The sequence below is a fragment of the Gracilinanus agilis genome, chromosome 2 (assembly GCF_016433145.1).
Source record: "Gracilinanus agilis isolate LMUSP501 chromosome 2, AgileGrace, whole genome shotgun sequence".
Taxonomy (NCBI): Eukaryota; Metazoa; Chordata; class Mammalia; order Didelphimorphia; family Didelphidae; genus Gracilinanus; species Gracilinanus agilis.
Genome location: NC_058131.1, coordinates 421,983,656 through 421,989,788, shown reverse-complemented (window position 1 = coordinate 421,989,788; position 6,133 = coordinate 421,983,656).

The following is a 6,133-nucleotide window of genomic DNA, read 5'->3' as shown; positions in this document are numbered from 1 at the left end:
TGTTTGTTATGCCTTTCCTCCCTTTTCTCTGGCCACCTCCTACGCAAACCTCCTGGGAAAATATTTGGCCACCCACATTAGAGACCATGCCCCAGAGACACTCCCACCCTAATTGGTGACAGCCTCTTCCAGGTCACTAGATCAGGAAAATCTTAGCTGTGCTTCACTTTATTCTCTTTTCTCTTGCTTCATCCTTTATAACCACATCTTTGTTTTTGTGTATGTTTGTTTCCTTTTCTTTCTTTCCTCCCTGGCTTCTGAATCCATGACTATGGCTAATCCATTAATCAATAAGTATTTATTAAGGATCTATATTGTAATGGCAGAGATAAGTACTAGTAATATATACATATGGCAGACAAATGAAGTGAATAAATGTTAAATATATATGAACATACATATATAGTAATTAAATACAATGTATTTTGCTAGGGAAGATACTAACATTTAGGGGAGGTGAGTGATTAGGAAAGGCTTCACAAATAAGATAGTGTCTGAGCTGCAACTTAAAGGAGAAGAGGACCCTTCTAAGGCAGAGGCAAGGCAAGAGTGCCTTCTAGGCATGTGGTCCAGACAGTGCAAAGGTAGGGATACTGGAAATGGAATTTTATTTGGGTGGAGCAGAGAGACAAAGCCAATTTGGCCATATCACAAATTGTAGGAGTAGGAGTTATGTCTAACAAGATTGAAAGAATATGGTAGGGCCAAATTGTGAAGAGTTTTAAAAACTAAAGAGACAGATTTATATTTTATTCTAATGGCAATGGAAGCCACAGATTTTTGGTTGAATAGAGGAGTCACATAGTCATATTTCTGCTTAAGGACAATTATTTTGGTTGCTATGTGGAGGATGAAGTGGAGTTGCAAGAAGCTTGAGGCAGGGAGATGAATTAGGAGGCTGTTAAAATAATTTTGAGGAGAGGCTATAAGAGCCTGAACTAAAGGTTGTAGTGGTGGGAAAAAAAGGTTTGGATTTGAAAGATATTATGAAGGTAGAAACAATAAGATTTGATAGCCAATTGAATAAGTAAGGTGAGGGAGAATGAAAATATGAGGATAAATACTAAGGTTATAAACCTGGGACACTGGAAAGAGGGCAATAACTTGAACAGAAATAGGCAAGTTTGGAAGAGGAGAGAATTTAGGGGAAAAGAGAAAATCTCAGTTTTTAATATACTGTGTTTAAGATGTCCCTTAGGATATCTAGTTTGGAATATTTAATAGGCAATTGTTGATCTGTGTCTGAAAATTAAGGAGGAGGAGCAGTTGTGTATCTCAGTGGATAAAAAGCCAGAACTAGAGATGAGAGGTCCTAGATTCAAATCTGACCTCAGATATTTCCTAACTGTATGACCTTGGGCAAGTCACCTAACCCTATTGCCTAGCCCTACTACTCTTCTGCCTTGGAACTGATACTGATTCTAAAACAGAAGTTTAAGGTTGAAAAAAAAAAAGAAGAAAGAAAGTCAAGGAAAAGACTTAAGAATGTGGAGGAAGAAAAGCACCCAGGACAGATCCTTTAGGAATACCTACATTTTGGGGAAATGGAACAGATAATGAGCCAACAAAAGAAGTAGTAAGCTAGGTAGAGGGTGAATCAGGAGAGAAACAGTGTCACAAGAACCCAGAGGAGAAAGTATAATGGCAATTAACTGTGTGACATACAGCAGATAGGTTGAGAAGGATTGGGCCTGAAAAATGTTCAGATTTGGCATTTAAGAGACCACTGGTAACTTTGTGGAGAGCAATTTTAATTGAGGGAAGTGGAGAGTCAGAATACAAGGGGTGAGGAGTGAGTGAAAGGAGAAGTGGAAGTCACTAGTATAGATAACCTTTTTAAGGAGTTTGAGAAAGAGAGGAAAGATGATGATGGCTTAAGGGGACAGAAGGGTCTAGTAAGTTTTATTTTTTCAAATTTTAGAATATGACAGACTTGGGACTATTTGAAGGCAGTAGAAAATGAAGCATTTGATATGAAAAGAGAAAGGTTGAAGACTCAAGAGAGAGGAGATGAATCTGTGATCTGCTCAAGAGTACAGGAGGGAATAAGATCTGGTTCACATGTAGAGAAGCTGGCCTTGGCAGAGAGACGAGGAAAAGAGAAGAGAGTTGGAGATGATATTAAGGCAGTGATGGGCAAACTATGGCCCTGGGGCCAGATGTGGGCCCCCTGAAATGTTCTATTTGGCTGCAACATTATTCCTAATCTGATGAATACAATGAAACTTCGAAAGAGTTGCCTTAGAACCAGACTGACACATGAGCATTTCCTTTCCTTTGGTCACCTCTTTAAAAAGTTTGCCCATCACTGTATTAAGGGATTTGAAGATGAAGATAATGGGAAAAGGAGGAACTCGCATCAAATAATATCAATTTTTTGGAGTATTTTCACTGGTTGTCCTCCATGTTTGAAATGCTCTCTGTAGTCATCTCTGACTTTTAGGTTCTCTGGCTTCTTTCAAGTGTCAGTTAAAGTTCCATCTTCAACAAGAAGCCTCTCATAATGCTTTCCCTCTGAGAGTACCTTCAGTTCATCTTAATGCTTTCCCTCTGAGAGTACCTTCAGTTCATCCTGTATGTATCTTATTTGGATGTAATTGCTTCTGTGTTGTCTCCCTTGTTAGTGAGCTCTTTGAGAGGGAATCCTTTTTTGCCTTTATATTACCATTGCTTGGCATGTCTGGCATGTAGCAGTCACTTAATAAATGTTAACCAACTGACTATCTAAAGAGGAAAAGATCCTTAGCTGAGCAAGAGGGAAGGGGGCAGGTTTGAAGAAAGAAAAGAAAGATTTGGAATGGCTTCTATGGGGAGTGAGATATGGAATCAATTAGAGAGGAGTAAAAGGACCATCTTAAAAGAGTGAGGGTCTAGATAAGGTTGGATATCATTAATATTTATTGTACTCTGTAAGCACAGTTGTAGATTTTCCTCCTGATGGGAAGAATCCAGGGCTAGTTTTGGCAAGTGAACTGTAGTGATAGGACTAGGGGCAAGGTTTTTAAAAGCGGAGGATAGAGTAAAGGTGAAATGGCTAACTATTGAGTTGAGATTGGAGAAAACAGAAAGTGAAGCTATATGGGGGATAGTGGTGATAGTCTGAGAAAGTACTGTGAGGAGGGAATGAAGACCTTGATGAGGGAGAAGAGTATGTGTAGGAGGAGTGAAGCATAGGGAGAGATTGAATCATATTATAGTCAGAGAAGGAAATGCCGGTTTCCAATCAGGGAAGAGGAACACTGGATTAAGCAAACTCTCCCAGTGTCTTGGATGGGCTATGCCAATCTTCTACTGTTCCAGAACCTCAACTCCTCACCAAAGTAATTTTCTGGAGCAAATTGTCCAGTTACAACTTTCAGCTCCCCCACTAGAATGTAAGCCCATTTAAAAACAGGAACTTTCTTTGCTTTTAAATTTGTATCCCTAGTACTTTAGCATTTTAGCACAGTGCTTGGCACATAGGAATTGCTTAATAAGCGCTTTTCCATTTATTCCAATGGAGAGAAGGCTTAATCTAGAGAGTTGATGTGGAAGTAGAATGGCAACTCCTAGGATATGGAGGGAAGGGTGAGGGAGAGAGAATAAGTAGTTGGGATGACTCCAGTATTGACATCCTGGGTAATAGGAAGGATGGTGTTGCTCTTATCAGAAATAGGGAAATTAGGAAGAGGGGTAGCCTTTTTGGGAAAAGACAGGAAAATCTTTTTTTGACATATTGAATTTGAGATGCCTAGGAAACATCCAGTTGGAAATGTCCAATAGGCAATTAATTGGAAATGTCGTTGGAAATCAGGATAGAGATTAGGGTTGGAAGAGAACTTGGAAAACATCTAATCCAAGACTTTCATTTTACATAAGGTAGAAGTAACTTCCTAAAATCATGAAACTAAAAATCATGAAAGCTTGCATAGGCAAGCTTTTGACTCCAAGTCCAGTATTTTATCTACTACACTAGGCTGCTCAGATTTAAAGATCATTAAAAAGGTGAAGGGTGTCCAGAAGAAGGCAATCAGAATGGTGAAGAACAAAAATAGGACAAGTCATTTGCACCTCAGGAAAGGCTTGAAATGTTTGTTCTTGTTCACTGGAAGGCTGAGACTTCATATTAAAGCTGAGATCAGACACCTTGACTGACAAAAATTTTTATTATTGATTTCCCCCCTACTATTTGCCTTATGAATAAAATAATTGCACTGGGTCAATTGATTCAGAGTGGGCCTTTGAAGTATTCTTAGTATCTGGTCCTCATGAGATTTTGTTTTTACAAAAGTAACCAAAGCACCAAGAATTTATTAAGCAACCACTATGTAGTAGGTGTTGTTCTCGGATACAAAAAAGAAAAACGATATCTCAAGGAGCTCAATCTAAAAGTAGACAGCATATAGAGGATAAATAAAAAGTATATGTATATATAAATATATATCTACATGAAGCTATTTTGAGAGGGCAGTGAGGGTGGTCAAGAAAGGTTACATATAGGAAGAAGGTTGTGCTTGAACTTCCCTCTTGAAGGGAGGAGGATTCTATGAGGCAGAAATGAGGAGAGCTCATCACAGACCCGAGGGATGGTCAGTGCAAAGGTAAGGACACTGGAACTCTTACTCCTCTGTGAGGAACATATTCTGCACCTGATTGATCACAGATTCAAAAATCAGTCTTCTGTCTCCAGACTAAGTCTTTTTATTTCTATACCATGAGGCCAGTTCTCAGAGGGTTATGAGAAAAGGATTTAGCAAGCCTTAAAGCGCCATAGAAATGGGAATTATAATTAGGTTGCAGGAGCAGGCGTGTGTGGGCGTGTCTTTCTATCCCCGGGCCGCCCCTTCCCCCTCACGTGAAATATCATCGCCAACATTTCTGGATGCCCGGAGTCCCTATTTGAAAATGGTTAAGAGCTGACATCTCGTCCCGCCTGGCTGCGGAAGAATGTTTTTGTTTTTTTTCGCCGGCAGCTTCTTCCTGCGCAAGGGCAATGAATTTAGGGTGGGCTGGGCAAGTCCTCCATCCACTGAGTGCTTTGGTGATCTGGGCTGGGGAAGAGCTGCAGGCACTTCCCTTCGGAGGCTGGTGCAGCTGGTGACTTCTGAAAAGCTACAGTCTAGTTCGCCCCCTCTCCCGGGGCCTGGCCTTCCAGCCCACTAGCCCAAGTCCATTGTCAGTTGTTAGCAGGGACTACAGACCCCGGACCCCAGGGCGAGCAGTTCTTATTTCACCGCCAGACAAATCAGCTGAGACTCAGCCCGAGCTGGTCTGTGCCCCTGGCCACAGAAGGTGAATGTGTGTGTATGGGAATGTTAGATGAAGCTCCAATTCTTGCTAGCTCGTCCCCGACAGTAGAGCGTAGAACGACCAGTCAGCAGGCTGAGGGAAACTGCTGGGCTCAGGTTTATCGCTCTAGAGTGGGGGCGGGGTGGAGATTGCAAGCCCACGAAAGGCGTGGGAGGAAAGGGTGGAGTGCCGGCCTCCTGGCTGGGTTGCAGGTTGGGTTAGGACCTAAGTGCTCGGGCGGAGGGACTAAAGCCTAGAGAGGCTCCAAGTGCATCGCCCCCAAGGGGGCCCTGCAAAAGCAGGTTTAAAGGAAGAAGAGAGGACGCAGGAAAGGGCAGGACCACAGCGCCATTGTGTCCCCAAAAGCTTTTTTCCCCTACCCGAAAGGGAAATGGTGCCCACCGCAAGCTGGCGCATTGCCGCAGCTGCTGAAACATGCAAAGGTGGGGGGATAGGGAGAGAGAGGGGAAGATTTGTAGGCAGTGGGTCATTATCTCGGCTGCGTACTTCACTACCTGTGTGACCTGGGATAAGTCCCTAAATCTCCCCAAACCTGTTTCTTCAATTGTAAAATAATAAGATTGTGGTTTAAAAAAATCAAGACGACAGAAACAATTGAGAGGAATATCAAAGGAAGGGGAAGCTGTGGCGGGAGGAGCGCGGACACACAAACCCCTCCTCCGCTGTTCCCCGGGGACCTTATCTTCTCGCGGGGTGCATTCTTCTCGGGTAGTGGAGGTACGCGGAGTCCACTTGCCCCGGGACAGAGAGAAAAGGAAGGCGGAGGGGGGAGGGGGAGGAAGAGAGGGGGATGTGGGCAGGACCAACGGTGACCCCGCCCCCCGTCTCTCGGCCAATGAGGAGG